This window comes from Heptranchias perlo, chromosome 12 (genome assembly GCF_035084215.1).
Source record: "Heptranchias perlo isolate sHepPer1 chromosome 12, sHepPer1.hap1, whole genome shotgun sequence".
Lineage (NCBI taxonomy): Eukaryota > Metazoa > Chordata > Chondrichthyes > Hexanchiformes > Hexanchidae > Heptranchias > Heptranchias perlo.
In genome coordinates this window covers 18,228,458-18,247,775 of record NC_090336.1, presented here as the reverse complement: position 1 = coordinate 18,247,775, position 19,318 = coordinate 18,228,458, and the positions used below count along the sequence as shown (strand labels likewise).

Below are 19,318 nucleotides of genomic sequence, written 5' to 3'. Positions count from 1 at the left end.
GACAAACGTATACTGTATAGATGTTAATATTGTTTCGAGTATTCCCAAAGCACCAATTTTCATCTTTGTCTTCAAAACAACAACAACTTGCAATTATATCGCACCTTTAACATAGTAAAACATCCCAAGGCGCTTCATCGGAGCGTTATCAGACAAAAGTAAAGGGAATTAGGGGTTACGGGGAGCGGGCAGGAAATTGGACATGAATTTAGATTTGAGGTTAGGATCAGATCAGCCATGATCTTATTGAATGGCGGAGCAGGCTCGAGGGGCCGATTGGCCTACTCCTGCTCCTGTTTCTTATGTTCTTATGTTCTTAAAATTCGACATTGAGCCACATGAGGAGATTTTAGGGCAAGTGACCAAAAGCTTGGTCAAAGAGATAGGTTTTAAGGAGCGACTTAAAGGAGGAGAGAGAGGTAGAGAGGCGGAGAGGTTTAGGGAGGGAACTTTGGAGTTTAGGGCCTAGGCAGCTGAAGGCACGGCCATCATTGATGGAGTGATGAAAATCGGGGATGCGCACGAGGCTAGAATTGGAGGAGCGCAAAGATCTCAGAGGATTGTAGGGCTGGAGGAGGTTACAGAGATAGGGAGGGACGAGGCCATGGAGGGATTTGAAAACAAGGATAAGAATTTTAAAATCGAGGAGCCAATTAGGTCAACAAGTACAGGGGTGATGGGAGAATGGGACTTAGTGCGAGTTAGGATACGGGCAGCAGAGTTTTGGATGAGCTCAAATTTACAGAGGCTGGTAGGTGAGAGGATGGCCAGGAGAGTATTGGAATGTCCAATCCCTCCGCACTATTGCACCAACCAACCTCTGATAGAACCTCTGGCCTTACATTCCCACTCGCATTCTCCACTGTTCCAAATCAGTCCTACTATTCAGTGCCCCCTCCCTCTGCTCCATTAGAGGTGATGTGGAGATGCCGGTGATGGACTGGGGTTGACAATTGTAAACAATTTTACAACACCAAGTTATAGTCCAAAGATTTTATTTGAAATTTACAAGTTTTCGGAGGCTTCCTCCTTCCTCAGGTAAATGTCAGGAACTCCTCGAAGCCTACGCATTTATAAATCACAGAACAATACATGGTGATTACAGATAGTCTTTGCAACAGCCCATTGCCAAGGCAATCACCGTGTTCAGACAGAGAGGTGTTACCTACAGAGCCCCCGAATATACAGTCAACAAAAAAAAACAAACAGAAAAAAAAACAGAGAGAGAGAGGCAGAAACATCCGGAAGGCAGAGAAAGCCAGCAAATGACCCGTTATATTAAAAACAGATAGCTTTTGTTCGCTGGTGGGGTTACGTGTAGCGTGACATGAATCCAAGATCCCGGTTGAGGCCGTCCTCATGGGTGCGGAACTTGGCTATCAATTTCTGCTCGACGATTTTGCGTTGTCGTGTGTCTCGAAGGCCGCCTTGGAGTGCGCTTACCCGAAGGTCGGTGGCTGAATGTCCCTGACTGCTGAAGTGTTCCCCGACTGGGAGGGAACCCTCCTGTCCATTAGAGGTGGAAGTGTCCTCGCTCATCAGCACCCTGGAACTGCCTTTCTATACTCCTTTCCTTTGCCACATCTATCCTCACCTCATTAAAACCTACCTTCTACCACTACTGCATTCACCTGAAATCTGGAACTCTCTCCCCCAAAAAACTGATGAGGCTGGAGGTCAATTGGAAGTTTCAAAACTGAGATTGATGGATTTTTGTTAGGGAAGGGTGTTAAGGGTTACAGAACCAAGGCAGATAGATGGACTTAAGCTACAGATCAGCCATGATCTAACTGAATTGGCTGAATAGCCTACTCCTGTTCCTATGTTCCATGGACCAAATGGGTCTGTCCTGGGATGCAGGAGTTCACCTGAATTCGCCAGCACTTTGAGTGTTAAAGGCGAGAGATTCAGACATGTTTAAAGGCATTGATATAAGTGAATATACTTTCCACTCCAGCCAATTAAATGATGTAATGGAAGAGTCCATTACTTTGCTGGTATTTCAAGAAGTAATTATTCTGAGAGATGTCAAAGATTTCTGGGAAAATCTAAATGCATTTGTTTGTGATATAAGTTGTTGAAGGGAAAAATTTCAGCTTCAATTTCCCTTAATTTACCTGTAGATGCTTTGCCACAGTCAAGGATTACATTCATCTAAATGACTACATGTAAAAGGTTTTTATTTTCCTCGGGCCATGAAAGACCCTCCTCTTGCCAAAGTACGCATGTGGAAACATTTATGCTTTCCCAGTTCTACATTTAGGAAATTCATATTTTGACATCAATGTTTGGGGTTTCAGAATACATTTCACTGAGATTGCACAGTTGAAGCTAATTTCTTTAGCATGACTGATTGCAGACAATGCGTTTGGTATTCCTCGGTTTATTCGCCTGCCTGTTCTTAAATGACTCAATGACCGCAATCTGAACACCTTTGTTAAACAGTTTGTTTGCCTCCGTGTGTGCTGATTTCCATTGTGGCTTTGGGCACTTTCCAGCCAGTTTCTAAGCTGTTCCTCTGTTGCTGCTTTACCTTCTTGGACTAGATTTTACCGTAAGGAAACCCTTGTATGTCCCATAGGAATGATGAAGGGTACGATTGTGTCAGAATATGGGCATGTCAGGATCATAATGACCTTTAGGCCTAGGCAAATTGCTGAAGAGAGAAAGCACAGTTTTCTATTAACTCAGTGTTTGTAGATGTTTCCACACAATTTCCATCTGATTTCTATGATTTTTTTTTCATTCTGGAAATGTTACAACTGGGATCTTGGCTAGACTGTGGTTGCCTTATGTGCTAGTAAAAGAAAATGCAGCGAACTTCTCAGAAGACAATCTGTGTGTTCTTGACTGTTTTGACTATATTGTTGTACTTTTTTGATGAGGCCTGAAAGGACTCACTGCTGAGCTATGTCCATCTGTCTATGACTGCATCTGAATTGGTTGCCAATAACTTTAATATGTACACATAGATTTGTCTTCAAAATGTACTTTAGCGAAGGTCATGTAAAATATAACATTTTTGTACTGATTCTGGTATTCACGTGTTTTTTTTTTAACATAAAAGGGTTCCGTACTTTAGATTCTGGCCTAACTCAGTTTTTTTGGAAACAAAAATTGTCACTGAAATGCTCAGCCATAACATTTCCAAGTAGCAGGGTCCATTTTCAGCCATCTTATAAACCAAATAAAATATGGGTTACTGTGATTGCAGTCCAAGTGCATGATAGGGTAGCATACCTGTTTAGGCCCTAATTTCAAAACGTCAGACCTAGTAATAATACTGGAAGACTGGATCAGTAAAAGAGATATTTTAAAATTAGAAAGTAAACACTTGCATTTATTTAGTGCTTTCTAATGTTCTCAAGATATCCCAAAGTGCTTCACATATAGGTAATTGCTTTTTGAAGTGAGATTCCTGATGTTGTGTAGGCAAATGCAGTAGCCAATGTGCACACAGCAAGGTCAAATACCAAGGAGGTAAATGACTGGTTTATCTGTTTTTGGTGATGTTGGTTGAGGGAGGGATGTTGACCAGGACACCGGGATAACTCCCTGCTCATCTATGAAAAGTGCCATGGGACCTATTACATCCCTCTGAACAGACAATCTGAAATAATGCCGCACTCCCTTGGTACTGCACTAAAATGTCAGGCCAAGTAAAGGCCTCATGGCCTGGAGTAGGATTTGAACCCGTATTTTTTTTGTATTCGTTCATGGGATGTGGGCTTTGCTAGCGAGGCTGGCATTTATTGCCCATCCCTAATTGCCCTCGAGAAGATATAAACGTATAAAATAATTACTGTAAGTAAAGAAATACACTGATGTTAGGGGAGGTTCTAAGCATTAAATCACAAATGTTGTAGAGATATTAATCACACAAAATAAGATGGAACAGTAAATCAAACAAAAAGATAAAATAGCGAGAAAGAAAAGATACTTCAAAATGGCTGCCAAGAGATTGTGATTAATATGAAGAACTGATCCAGATTAATATGCGGTCACAATGAGTGCTTTTGCATCCTTGCTTCTGTCTCTGGCTCATCTTCTATGCTCTAAAAGGATTACTGTTGGTTGTGTCAGGGGCTGAGTGGTGCATTAACTTCCAACTCAGGCTTGAGTCCAGCGGAGACTGATAGGACAAAGGCCTCCTCACTCCCCCTGGCTGCAATGCAAAGGTGAAGTGACTTTGGGTAGTCCCAACGCGGTTCATTATGGGTCTAGGTCCACAACAGGAAACTGCCCATCAAATAGCACTAAACTGGCAATCTCCGAGAGAAAGAGACCGAGACCATAAGAATCACTGGTCTGGGATAAGAGGACCAAAATCATTTGTTCCAGTAGTGTACTGAGAGATTTATATCTGAGCTGAGAGTGCCTAATGTTAATAGTGAAAACGTGTTCCACTAGCCAGCACTAACAACTCTGCATTAATGAGCACAAAAATATACAAACCCACTAAACCCATTAACTCCTCTCCGTAACAGCAGTCTTGTTGACTTTCACTTGTTCTCCTGCACGTCCTCCCACCCCACCCCACCCCCAACCCTATCATTTCATTCAGTCCTGTAAAGGGACTCGCTTCTCTCCCACTATCCAGCTCGGTTGAACATTCTACACCTGAAACTTTAAACTATCTTTTCTCCTTTCAGATGCTTACTGACCTGCTGAGTATTGCCAGCATTTTCAGTCTTCATTTGAGCCCATTTTAACTGACGCATCTGTGGTGTAAATCCACTGTTATTCTCCTGTTCCCTCATCCCAGACCATAACCTTTTCTATTACCAGCCTGCCTTGGGTTTGAGTTTTAAATCATCTAACAAAAACACATCCAGTTCCTTTTAGAAAGACTCTGTAGACCCAGTGTTCATTCTCCAAGGTGCCAGTTTTATTACCTAAATAAACAATTCTCCACGAGAAGTTCCTTCTAAACTCTCATTTAGTCAGCGGCTTTATTTTTTTTGTAAGGGTATGAACTGCTCTTTTACAAGTTATTAAAGTTATTTTCTCTCCCCATTTTTTCCCCCTGGTCTCCCTGGACAACACATCAACTGTGGCTAACAAGGTGGGCGGCCTGCTCCCATGTCTCTCCCTGGCCCGTGCTCTGCGTCAGGTGCGAGTGGGGACACAGCAAGTTTCGCCACAGCGGGGAGAGTCGGGATTGCGGCCGAGGTTGGGAGCTCGGCAGGGCGAGGGCGTTTTTCCCTTTTCCGCTAGATAACACAAAGCGAGGTGCCACTGAGGAGGGGGAAGAAAGCGGCAAGTGGGCTTCCATCCCTGCCCAACCCGCGCCATCATTCAATCCTTTCTCTCCCACTCTTCAGTCCAGAGAAATCCACCCGGGGGATGTGGATAGTTCTGATGAGGGTTTTTCGCCTAGTGAGATACAATACACAAGGGGGCCAGAGGACACAGAGGTGCGAATGAGATCTGACAGTGGGGAGAGTGAACTCCGCAGAAGTCGGCCCCTGACTCCAGGACCTGCAGACTCAGTTCTCTGGGGTGTGAACTCAACAGCCGCACTCCATTGATCACCAGCACGTTGCACTACAATGGCACCTTCTCCGAGTTGTCCCTTCAATTTGAACGCACCTCTTCCTGCCCAATAAAGCCAATTCATTTCAAAGTACTTATTGGCTGCTCCTTCTTGCCGTAATACTTTAAAGGCCTAAGGCCCCGAAAATTCCGCCGGAGCTGCGGCAGTGAGGCCAGGCGGTACTTCCACCCGTCGTAACGTCCCAGTCCTAATCCTAAATGGCAGGGTCGGGTAACTAGAATGTGGAGAGACATGCAGGCTGTGTAAGGCCAGCCTTTTATACCTCAGACACACTGGGATGGGGGAGGTCGTAAATTAATGAAGGGGCTGGAGTCAGGCCCAAAGTGGCCCTGAACGGCTGGCAAAAGGGACGAGCGGAACATGGAGATGGGTGGGGCGGATGTAAAACATGCTGCTTAATGGTAGCACTGGAGGAAGCAGGCAACCTGGCAAAGATGGCAGCCATATCGAAAAAAAACAGCGACAAACTTCAGGGAGTCTGGCCTGAATATCCTCCTTACAGAGATACAGAGCAGGAGGGACTGACTTGTTTGGGAATTTCAGGCCGTGGATGGTGGCTCCCCAGAACAAAAGACTTCTGACATCTCATGAGGAAGAAGCCCTGGAGATCCCGTGGAGCCATGGAGCAGAACTTGTTAGAAATGGAGGTGTAGGACGGCCAGAGGCAGCTACAGGCTTATCTGGACCATCTGCATTCTGCCTGTATGATGGTTTGGGAGCACAAACACACTAGCAAGAACCATGGTCGGGCATTTTCAAAACGCTGCACAGGAACTGCCACTACAGCTGCCTAACATTTTAACATCTTCACATTTCCTTTTCCGCTAGATAACCCAAAGCAAGATGCCACTGAGGAGAGGGAAGAAAGCAGCAAGTGGGCTTCCATCTCTGCCCAACCTGCGCTATCATTCACCCTTTCTCTCCCAATACAATACACAAGAGGGCCCAGAGGACACAGAGGTGCAAATGAGATCTGACAGTGGGGAGGGCGAACTCCGCAGAAGTCGGCCCCTGGCTCCAGGACCTGCAGACTCAGTTCTCTGGGGTCCTGCTATAAAAAGGACGCTAGATGAGTTTCACACTCACAAGGAGGCACCAAGGACCTTCTCAGAGGACCTGTGACGGATGTCAGGTGTCGCAGCAGAGTCCTATATCATCCTCAGTATGCGAGAAGGATTTGACACAATGCAGCACTATTTGGAGCGAGTAGTGGCACCAGGAGTATCTGACAGAGATACCTCCAGACCAGTCATGCGTCCTTGCGGATGCTTTAACGATTGTTCTGCAGGTCTTGGGGGACGATGGCACCCAGCTTCCAAGGGATTCAGGGCACAATCTCTGAGGGTCTGCAGGATCTAACTGATACCATCAGGTCTGCCCACCCGCTGACCAGTGGGTAGTCAGGTCCAGGGCCCAGTACATGAGGCGTGGCTAGAATCCATCTTCACGATACCATCTTCTCTCCTGATGACAGTTCAAGTTACTTTTCCAGCCAGTCCTCTCAGATACGTGCTCATGTTGGTGTTGGGATACAGGACCAGGCTGCCCACCCACATGTACTGACGAAGCAACCTGCTGAAGAGTCTTTCCAGGGCTCAGAAGCCCTGAGAAGACAGCTGCCTCAGTCCCAAGAAGCTCAGAATACTACAGTGCAGTAATCACCACTGCTTCCTTCTTCATGTCTTGTAGAGGTTTGCTTAAGGACATAGAAGTGACCATAAAAAAGTCCTCTCAAACATTGTTTGGTTTCTAACAAAGAACAGCACCTGGCCTTCGGGTATCACCTCGATGCAGCCTCAGGATAGGTTTAAGAACAGCACAGAGAGGAACCACGGGCAGACACAGTGGTAAAAAAGAGCATTCACTGTAAAAATCCAGATTATATATATATATATATATATATATATTTTCACACACACATGATATCCCAACTTTGATATGAAATCCAAGGTATGTCTGTTCTTTGTTAGAAACCAAACAATGTTTGAGAGGATGTTTTTATGGTCACTTCTATGCGCTTAATGAATCATTCCCTCCTTAAGCAAACTTCTACAAGACATGAACAAGAAGCATTGTGGTCTTCAGATTCTGTTGGAAGATACCTTCTAGTTGGTGGTCTTCTCCTTTGGTGTAGCCTGATCTTGCGTGCTTCTGTCATTTCCTCTTCCTGCTGCTCCTGATCCACCTTCATTATAACAACATATCTGGGAATGGCCATACTGAATCTCTTGACCGAAGGGTGGGAAGCAAAAGATTTCCCTGACTGAATCTGTTGAAAGGCAGCTTGCAGAATCTTTCTTAGTGAGAAAAGAATTTTCAACCAACATTATCATAAACAGATCATCTGGTCATTTACCTCATTGCTGTTTGTGGGACCTTGCTGTGTGCACATTGGCTGCTGCGCTTTCCTACATTACAAGAGTGACTACAATTCACGAGTACTTCATTGGCTGTGAAGCACTTTGGGGCATCCTGAGGCAGTGAAAGACGCTATATAAATGCAAACTCTTTCTTACCTATAATTGCTTCAATCCGAGCTGATGATAGTGATGAGTAATGAGCCAGAATTAGTTAACAACATAATGGTAAGGGAACACCTAGCTAACAGTGACCCTGACATGACTGAACTCGATATTAGGTTTGAGAGGGAGAAGGTTGAGTCACGAACCAAGGTTCTAAATTTAGTACGGCTGACTTTGAAGGGATGAGGCAGAAATTGACCATAGTAGACTGGTCAGAACTGTCAACGGGTAAAAATAGAGATGAACAGTGTTCAAAGTGGTATTTGGTTCAATATAAGACCTGCACATACCCCATAAGGGCAAGAGTTCTACTGGTGTAATTAAACAACCCTGGTCAACAAAAGAAGTGAGAAATAGTATAAAACTAAAGGAAAGGACTTATACAAATGTAAAGAACAGTGGAGATCCCACGGACAGGGAGAGATATAAAGAACAGCAAAGGGATGCAAAGGAAGTAGAGCTGCAAAAAGGGAATACGAGAAAAAACTTGCGAGGGATATCTCGGACAACATTTAAAGGGTTTTACAAGTGTATTAAGAGAAAGCGGGTGACTAAGGGGAATGTGGGCCCCTTAAAGACAGGCACAGGCGATATTGTAATGGAAAATCAGGAAATGGCAGACTTGCTAAATACTTACTTTGCATCGGTCTTCACAATAGAGGAAGAGGATGAAGTACCAGGGATACGAGGAAAACTAAAACTAAATCAAGGGGAGGAACTTACCAGATTTAATATAAGTAAAAAAGATGATAATGGAGAAAATAATGGGACTAAAGATAGATAAATCTCCAGGACCTGATGGTTTCCACCCCAGGGTATTAAAAGAAGTAAGTGAGGAATTTGTAGATGCTCCAGTCATGATCTTCCAAAACTCTCTCGATTCAGGAATTATCCCCTTTGATTGGAAAAATGCCAATGTCACTCCATTATTTAAGAAGGACAAGAGAGATAAACTAGGAAATTATAGGCCTATTAATCTAACGTCTGTTGTGGGGAAGTTACTCAAATCTGTTATTAGGGACAGAGTGACCGAGCACTTGGACAAAGATGAACCGATCAGAGAGAGCCAGCATGGATTTGTAATGGGTGAGTCATGTCTAACGAACCTAGATGAATTTTTTGAGGAGGTAACTAAAGTTGCGGATTCCACAACAGGCGGACAATCCACTCCCCCAGCTTATCGTCCAGGATGTGAAGGTGAAAATGACCCCCAATGATCTGTACTGAAAAGCACCATCTGGAGCAGGTGAACATTCATAAAAGAAAGAACTTGCATTTATAAAGCACTGTACCATGGACGTCGCCTAGCACGTCATTACCAATAAATTACCTTTGAAGTCCTTGTTACATGGGCAAACATAGCAGCCAATTTGCAATTGGTCCCAGAAATAGCAAATTAGTTCAGTGCCAGTCAATCTGTTGGTGGTGTTGGTTGAGGAATGAATGTTGACCAGGACATCAGGAGAACTTCCTGCTCTTCTTCAAATAATGCCCTGGGATATTTTATTTCCACCAAAACAGGCAGACAGGGCCTAGGTGTAACATCTCATCTGAAAGATGGCACCTCCAACAATGCAGCCCTCCCTCAGTACTGCGCTGAAATGTCAGCCCAGATCATGTGCTCAAGTTCATATTGGAGTTTCAGCCCACAAATTTCAAACTCAGGCAGGAGTGTTAGAAACTGTGCCAAACTGACATGAGAATAGTTTCTCAGGGTCTTCAATCAAGGACATTTTGGCAGTACTTTTAACCATCATTACCATTCTTTAAATGTTTTATGCAGCCTATAAAAGAGAAAAAATAATGGATAGTTGGGAGTGGATAAAAAAATATTTAATGCCATATTTAAACAAACATTCATAAACCATTCAAGTTTTGTCCTTGCTGTTTATTATATTTTGTGAAAGACTTCATGAAATAATAGCCTTCTCCTCCCTCCGCCCATCCGTTTATGTTTCCATACAGACGCGAAAAAAAGACAAAATCTTTTACCAGTGCCTGAAATTCTGGAGAAGCAACCTTTTATAGTATCTTACAAATTGTGAGATCAGCCACAAGTTAACGATGGTGTAATGTGACATTCACAGCAGAGTGTTAATAGTGTTTGCAGTGTTAATAGTGTTTGCGATAGCAACGCTGCAAGTTTAAGAGAAATAATATGCATTTGATTACAGGGAATCCTGTGCCCTGTGTATACTGTAGTAGAAATAGCAACAACTGACATTCCTTCATATTCAGTCTTACCACAATGCAGCATCAACACATCCTTCTCTCAGGTTGCCTCTACTTTCTACATATTGCTCCCACTATGCCAAGCTGCCTTCACTAATATTCCTCCCCATTGGCATTACTGTTTCCCTCTTCGACACTGTTACTTTTTCCCAAGCCCACGCTGAACGAATGGAATGACTGCTGAAAGTCTTCAGTATCTGTAAATACACAGAACCTAAAGATAAGTTAGCTTCACTCCTCCAGCCAATTTTCATTTCTCCTCACATCCTGCATCTTGCTATAAAAGCTTATGTAGAAATATAGGGCACAGGACCACAGAAGACTACTCTGTTCCATCAGGTTAGTCCCAAAGTCTAGATGTCCAATGTTACCTATCACTCTATCTCTCATACCCCTCAATCATTTCTCTCCTCAAATATCCATCTAGCGCCTTCTTAAATTTACCACCACAATCCGCCTCCACTACCTCACCAGATATTTAATTCCAAACATTTGTCCCTCTCTGTGTAAAATAATTAATCGTTTAACTGCCTGCACATTATTCCTCTAGCACAATCTGAAACCAGTCGCTAGGAGGTGCGAAGATGCAGCCTGAGGTGATGACTGGCCCCCACTCCAATATTTTCCCCCAACCTTCACTAAGTGCTTCCACCTGATGCGAAGACAGAGAGCAGGAAGTTGCTGGGTAGGGAATCATGGGGATGAATATGTTCAGCATTGAAGCATCGATGTACGGATGAGATGCCAAACCGAGGCCCTGTCCACCTGTTCAGCTGGGCCTAAAAGATCCCATGGTATTATTCAACAAACAGCAGCGAGTGTTCTGGGTGTCTTGGCCAATATTTACCCCTCCAACACCACCAAACAATAGATCAAGTGGTAATTTATCTAATTGCTGCTTATGAGAACTGTGCACAAATTGGCTGTCGCAGTTGCCTACATAACAATAGTGATTATACTTCAAGGTAATTCATTGGCCATGCAGCGCTCGTGGATTATCTCGAGGTTGTGAAAGGCGCTATATAAATGCAAGTTATTTCTTTTTTTCTTACATACTGTACCACTGTGTCACCCGTACACTCTGTCTTCTGAAGTGAAAACATACTTTGGAATAACTTTGCCTCTCAAAACAAAAGTGGCTTAGTATTAGCAATTGTGCAGTGATCCCCTTAATGCTGCTAACATAGGTTCCAATTGAATGAAAGGTTATAAAAAAATATATAATTGGAATAATTGTATAAATTAATCCACTCCGCTCGTTGCAGGAGGCAACTGATTCGAGCCTTCTCGGTCCACTGTGACCAGAAGTTGACCAAGCAAGCCTTAAGAATTCATTTAGTTTGTCATGTGAATTTATGCTGACATTTGAATGGATCCTGAATTAGCACCAGGTCAGCAATTGTTTACAATGGAACATAGCTATTTAATTTGTGTATATTTATTTCTGAACTGGCATTTAATCTTTCCTTGGAATAACAACACAGAACTGTAAAAGTCTCTTTACTCCCATCTGACACATACACACACACGCGCATTTTGCCAAACATTATAAATCCTTAAAAAGAACACTGAGCACTTTCAAACTGCTGAATAAAAACTAATCCATAGGAAAAAAAAGCAAGAGAGGGAAGTAATTTGATATAGCAATAGTGCCACTGAGAGGGAGTTTTACATTTAGATGCGATACAATGGCTAGCTGCTGTTATTTCATTTAATTGCGGAAAACATGGCTTACCATCCATTTCCTCATCAAGCACTGAGTCTGTCTGCCAGAAAATTTCAAGCACATTGAACATGCTCCTGATGTCAGCCCAGTTTACTGCCCACATTAAACGTCCTAACTGTCAGGCAAATGCCTTGAAATTAGGCTCTTTAAATCTTTAAATGCTCGCTTACTGTCTTTGTATTAGATTGCTTTGTCTGATGTGTAAACAGAGTCAACATTTAAAATAAACGTTTTAATGCCTCCATTTCAATAGTGGACAATTTTTATGCAAACCTGTTAAGTGTTCACATTTTAATATTTGAAGGGCCTAATTTTAAGACAAAAAAGGCTTAGCTGTACCAGCCGACAAAAAGAAAAGGTTTAACAGAGCAAGGTTATTTGTATATTATGAGGTAACTTCAGTGCAACCCCATTTTTCCCTTGTGTTCTCTGAGCTTTCATTTTACATAACCACTGTGACGTTACACCACTCAGTGCGCCCTTGGCTGCAATCAATGGCATTAAGGGATAGATAGATTAAAACAATGTCCTTGCACACCTAGGACCTGGGTACCAAATCAGTCCAGACTGATGCGACGAAAATCTTCGCTCTCTGCCAGTAGTAAGAGTCCTATGTGAATTATGTTTAGGCAATTACTGATCATCCTATGGATAAGTACAATCGCTGTTCACCCGATGGAGAAGTGGAATCACCAATCACCCTATGGATAAGTGGAATCACCAATCACTCTATGGAGAAGTGCAATCACCAATCACCCTATGGAGAAGTGGAATCACCAATCACCCTATGGAGAAGTGGAATCACCAATCACCCTATGGAGAAGAAGAATCACCAATCACCCTATGGAGAAGAAGAATCACCAATCACCCTATGGAGAAGTGGAATCACCAATCACCCTATGGAGAAGAAGAATCACCAATCACCCTATGGAGAAGTGCAATCACCAATCACCCTATGGAGAAGAAGAATCACCAATCACCCTATGGAGAAGAAGAATCACCAATCACCCTATGGAGAAGAAGAATCACCAATCACCCTATGGAGAAGTGTAATCACCAATCACCCTATGGAGAAGAAGAATCACCAATCACCCTATGGAGAAGTAAAATCACCAATCACCCTATGGAGAAGAAGAATCACCAATCACCCTATGGAGAAGAAGAATCACCAATCACCCTATGGAGAAGAAGAATCACCAATCACCCTATGGAGATGTAAAATCACCAATCACCCGATGGAGAAGAAGAATCACCAATCACCCTATGGAGAAGTAAAATCACCAATCACCCTATGGAGAAGAAGAATCACCAATCACCCTATGGAGAAGAAGAATCACCAATCACCCTATGGAGAAGTAAAATCACCAATCACCCTATGGAGAAGAAGAATCACCAATCACCCTATGGAGAAGAAGAATCACCAATCACCCTGTGGAGAAGAAGAATCACCAATCACCCTATGGAGAAGAAGAATCACCAATCACCCTCTGGATAAGAAGAATCACCAATCACCCTATGGAGAAGAAGAATCACCAATCACCCTCTGGATAAGAAGAATCACCAATCACCCTATGGAGAAGAAGAATCACCAATCACCCTCTGGATAAGAAGAATCACCAATCACCCTATGGAGAAGAAGAATCACCAATCACCCTCTGGATAAGAAGAATCACCAATCACCCTATGGAGAAGTGGAATCACCAATCACCCTATGGAGAAGAAGAATCACCAATTACCCTATGGAGACGTAAAATCACCAATCACCCGATGGAGAAGAAGAATCACCAATCACCCTATGGAGAAGAAGAATCACCAATCACCCTATGGAGAAGTAAAATCACCAATCACCCTATGGAGAAGAAGAATCACCAATCACCCTATGGAGACGTAAAATCACCAATCACCCGATGGAGAAGAAGAATCACCAATCACCCTATGGAGAAGAAGAATCACCAATCACTCTATGGAGAAGTGGAATCACCAATCACCCTATGGAGAAGAAGAATCACCAATCACCCTATGGAGAAGAAGAATCACCAATCACCCTATGGAGACGTAAAATCACCAATCACCTGATGGAGAAGAAGAATCACCAATCACCCTATGGAGAAGAAGAATCACCAATCACCCTATGGAGAAGTAAAATCACCAATCACCCTATGGAGAAGAAGAATCACCAATCACCCTATGGAGAAGAAGAATCACCAATCACCCTATGGAGAAGTAAAATCACCAATCACCCTATGGAGAAGAAGAATCACCAATCACCCTATGGAGAAGAAGAATCACCAATCACCCTGTGGAGAAGTGGAATCACCAATCACCCTATGGAGAAGAAGAATCACCAATCACCCTATGGAGAAGTGGAATCACCAATCACCCTATTTATCAGAAGAATCACCAATCACTCTATGGAGAAGTGGAATCACCAATCACCCTATGGAGAAGAAGAATCAGCAATCAACCTATGGAGAAGAAGAATCACCAATCACCCTATGGAGAAGAAGAATCAGCAATCACCCGATGGATAAGAAGAATCAGCAATCACCCTATGGAGAAGAAGAATCACCAATCCGCCTCTGGATAAGAAGAATCACCAATCACCCTATGGAGAAGAAGAATCACCAATCAGCCTCTGGATAAGAAGAATCACCAATCACCCTATGGATAAGAAGAATCACCAATCACCCTATGGAGAAGAAGAATCACCAATCACTCGATGGAGAAGTGTAAACACCAATCACCCTATGGAGAAGAAGAATCACCAATCACCCTATGGAGAAGTGGAATCACCAATCACCCTATGGAGAAGAAGAATCACCAATCACCCTGTGGAGAAGTGGAATCACCAATCACCCTATGGAGAAGAAGAATCACCAATCACTGATAACATTGCTGTGAGTCCCCTGTATTTTACACATTTCTTCCCGTTTTCTTGGTGGTTTTCTGGTATATTTTTCTTGTGCCTCAAATGGAGTGTCAATGCACCAAGAAAAACATGGAACAACTCCTAGCATTTGGGAGGGTAGTGCATGAGATTTCACTGTCCAGTGGATGGGGTGAGTTTTGACGGGCCTGAAGATCTCCCCTCGCCTTTCTTCTTGTAACGACACTTGTTTTGATACTTTGCTGCACAGCAAAGATGTGCATCACCGATTCACAAATGCCACTTCCACAATTTGTTTGGAATATCCTGCTTACAGCCTTGACCCTCTCACATCACAAAGCACAGCACCGCTGCACGCAAGTGTGTTCCACCAGCAGGACTTTTTAAGAGCTGAAGGTGATCCTCCATTCTCAGAGGTTAGGGCCTGGATGTTCCGCGGGTGCCCTTTTCCCACTGGAGATGCCTTGTGACTCTGCTGTCACCCCAACCCATTTGGCCAACCCGCTGGAGAACAGTTGAAACCTGTGCAGCCGAGTCTGTGCCTTTAAGAGCGGCAGACAGAAAATAGTGGGGAAGATTACATACAAAAACGGCTTTATTTTCCAAAGATAAGGGGTGAAACTGGCCTTGGCAGATGGTGCAAAATGGGCGATAGCGAGTTGGCAGCCCGTCTTACACTCTGCCCCATTTTCTTTTCCACAGTTTCGCTCCCAAGATTTTTAAAGTGCATTACCAGCCTCTCACACTGGTGGGCCGCATGCTTTCTCGGAGGGTCTTCAAATTGCCGGTTTACCATTGCTCTTAGAATCAGTAGGTTACTGCACCAGGTGCTGGTGCCGTTCACCCATGAGAATAAAGCAACAATGTGTGCTCACGGGGTTATGGGTGTTTCATGCTTAGTGGTGACACACTGGCAGGAACTGCCGTGGAATTAATTCCTTTGTGTGTGTAGCTGTCACAGTGGGCTACAATGTCACATCGAAAACTGCAATTAGTTGTCATGGAATTAATTTTTCTTTTTTTTTTACGTCTCACTGGGTCTCCCGGTCGTGCAGAACACTGTAATTAACCATTAGGCAACATTATGGAACTGCAGTGTGTGTCACAATGGACGTCTGCTACATGAAACATGGTCATTAACCGTTCTGGAAAACGGTTTCAATTAATGACCTCTGCCACTTTAAAAAAAAAATAAGTGAGCTGCCTGAATCGGCTCCATCAATTTATCGAGAAACTCGTGCTACTGGACTGAACTCCAGTTGCTATAAAGTTACATTTGAGAAGCTGGGCTGCCAACCTTTCAAGATTGTCCTAGAGTCTCCAGGAATTAAAAATTAATCTCCTGGACACTACTGTGAGTAACCCAGGAGAAATATCATCAGGGCCTAAAAATTGTGGGTTTTTTTCATATTCTTTGAACACTTGTTTATTAGTTATAAAAATATTGGCGATGGGAAAAAAGCTGTTTGACTGGTCGGGACAGTTGGAGGCGGGACGTCATGTGATGAAACCTCCAGGAATATGTCCAACCAGAGTTGGCAACCCTATTGAGAAGTGACTCTTTTTAAATGATTTGTTTTGCCTGCTAATATCTTAGATGAACTGCATCTGTTAGATGTGTTCCCATTGGCAAATTGTCCTACGAACAAAATATTATAATGAGGAGGCAGCCATTCCACTTGACGGCGGTGCTGCGAAGAGCAAGTTCCATTGAAGAGAAAGCTGCAGCTGTTTCAAGTTACCCCCTTTCATTTTTTAGGTTCCAATTTTTTTCGCCTACTCTTCTGATTCTTCCTTAAGGGGGCTGTAACGTGCTCAAGTGGCCATTCTTCATGTGTCCAGCTTAGACAGTGTCCATCATCGGGCAGTTCAACTATAAAGGGAATCACAATTGAACTTTATCCTGCCACCAACTGATATCAATGCACGAGCTCTGCCCAGCAGGGGAAAGTCACTGGGTGACAATTGGGAACGGGATCCATGCCTTGTTGCCACTTTGCAAAGAGGCAAATGACGGGCCCGCCAATCTGTGCTCCTGATATAGAATCTTAGAATAATACAGCACAGAAAGAGGCCATTCAGCCCATCGTGCCTGTGCCGGTTCTTTGAAAGAGCTACTCAATTAGTCCCACTCCCCTGCTCTTTCCCTAGAGCCCTGCAAATTTTTAAGTATATATCCACTTCCCTTTTGAAAGTTATTATTGAATCTGGTTCCACCACCCTTTCAGACAGTGCGTTCCAGAGTATAACAACTCGCTGCGTAAAAAAACTTCTCCTCACCTCCGCCCTAGCTTTCTCACCAATTATCTTAAATCTGTGTCCTCTGGTTGCCGACCCTCCTGCCAGTGGAAACAGTTTCTCCCTATCGACTCTATCAAATTATTCTGTATTTCATCTCGTCCATTAGACTGGAATCACAAAGCGACTCCACGGTGCCCATGATGGTGCGAGGCATCGACTCAGCGTGCAACCAGCCCTTCCCCAGTCTCCACCTCTGCCCCTTCTACTCCCGTGAGGCATGACTCCCCTATGCCTCTGCCTCCCCTCCCCAGTGTGTCTGTAAGCTACGCGTGCCTCAAAAGGCACTGACGCTCAGTAAGTACAGTGCTAAGGCTTGCTGCTCCTTGGGTTTTGGCGTATCGGTAACAAGAGGGAAATGACACAGGCACAGCTAACTACGCTGCGGTCATGCAGACAGCACATGGCATATTTCACATCATCGTCACTGCTTTACAACCACCTTGGCACAGATCAGGGTACACGATTATAACGATACAAAACAGCACCATGTTACATCTCCTCCAGCTTACATATCACCCACGCAAATCACTGCGTCCCAGACGATAATCTCCATTATCGCCTCCTTCAGGTCGATCGAGAGGTTTGAGTCGCCGAGTCTCGCTGCCAGTCTTGCACTGATGCCTTTTTTCTGTAAAGTGAGAAAGAAAAGATATATTGAATGAGGAAGTATTCTGCGCTGTGTATTTTAAGCCGCAGCAGAGTTTTGTGGCTTTGTGCACAGTTTACCTGAATGTAAAGTACTTTGCTCTAAGAATGTTTGGGAGGTGTCTGAGTGTATCGTAACTGTCAGCTGTATTAGTGAAAAAATAAAGTCAGTTCTCAACTTTTCTCAGCTGCATCTTACTAGCATCTCCACTTTTTTTTAAATCCGGCTTTACTACTTCAAAAAGTACGGTCCACACCTGAAAGGTCGGGAAGGGGATGGCGGGGGGGGGGGCATTTTCGTCCCTCAATTTCAGGCGTCCCAGTTTCAAGCGGTAGCAAGATGGAAGAGGAACAAAAATCCGGCAGCAATCAGTTTCGCCAGATTCCCGCTCAGCTACGGTCCCGCTCGATATTCAAAATGGACCTGGGGGGGGGTGCGGTGGGACATTTGACGTTCCCACCCGAAGCAGACAGGAGCTTCATTAGCAAATTAAAAAGGGAGAGGAAGGGCTCTGCGCCATTTTTGACTCCAGGCGCATGCTGGACGCTGAGTCCCCACCGCGCCAGTGAAAGGTGGCGAGGACAAGGCCTCACGTAGACCTCGAGGTGGGAGGGCCTTTAAAAGGCCCACACGCTTTGAAAGTAAGTGCATTAGGCCTTTTAAAGGTCCTTCTTGCAGTTTTTTTTTGCTTCCAGCTGGGACTTAGGCATTCATGAGCTTCAGTGCCAGGCACAGTTATTTATTTATATATTTATTTTGCCCCAAGCTCCCTGTGTTAGCACCAGAAAATTTGCCATCAGGTATCCTTCAGGTGGTGTGTTTCCAGTAAAAAAGAGCCAGTGGAAGGATGCCAGGCAGGTGAGGCTGCTTGGGAAGTGCTCTGGGCCCTCACACCCACACCTGCACCCCTCACTTTGGCAGATGTTGTTGGTGGAGGCACCTCTTCCCAATGGCAACTATCCCAGCATTCCCCCAGTGACATCTCAATGAGTTGTGGATGCCTGTCTACCCCCTTACGCTGGAAGGTTCTTCAGAAGCCTGCCAATCACATTGTACCCTGCTTTACATGGCACTGCACAAAAGGAAGCATGCCAGGCTGATCAGGAGCCGGGGGTGTCTGCCAAGGGGCCACCGACCATTTCTGCGGGCACTGGCAAAGCTACCTGGGAATGACGGCGGTAACCTGCCCTGCTCGGTGTATGGATCAGCAGAGGGGGATATGCCAAGCTGTGCCATTTGCTGCCAGGCTCTGCCATCTGCTGCCAAGCTCTACCATCTGCTTCAAGGACACTAGCAGCTACCATGCAGCACAGAGCTGGCACAAGTGCAGGGTCAGTACCGGACTGCTGTGGCCTGAAACATGGTTGCACCTTCTTGCGGGCATGCTGCAGTGCTGACCTATGGGATGGTGCTGTCGAGTGGCACAGAGGAAGACTGTCCTCGCGAG

At 44.3% G+C, this 19,318-nt stretch overlaps 1 long non-coding RNA gene across 1 annotated transcript; it reads right to left on the bottom strand.

The window, feature by feature from the left end:
- Positions 1 to 2,163: 2,163 nt before the first annotated feature.
- On the bottom strand, positions 2,164 to 17,848 carry LOC137327673 (uncharacterized). Its single transcript, XR_010964504.1, has 2 exons — positions 17,735 to 17,848; positions 2,164 to 2,656 (listed from the first exon to the last, which is right to left on the bottom strand). It is a non-coding gene; the product is annotated as an uncharacterized lncRNA (long non-coding RNA).
- Positions 17,849 to 19,318: the final 1,470 nt, after the last annotated feature.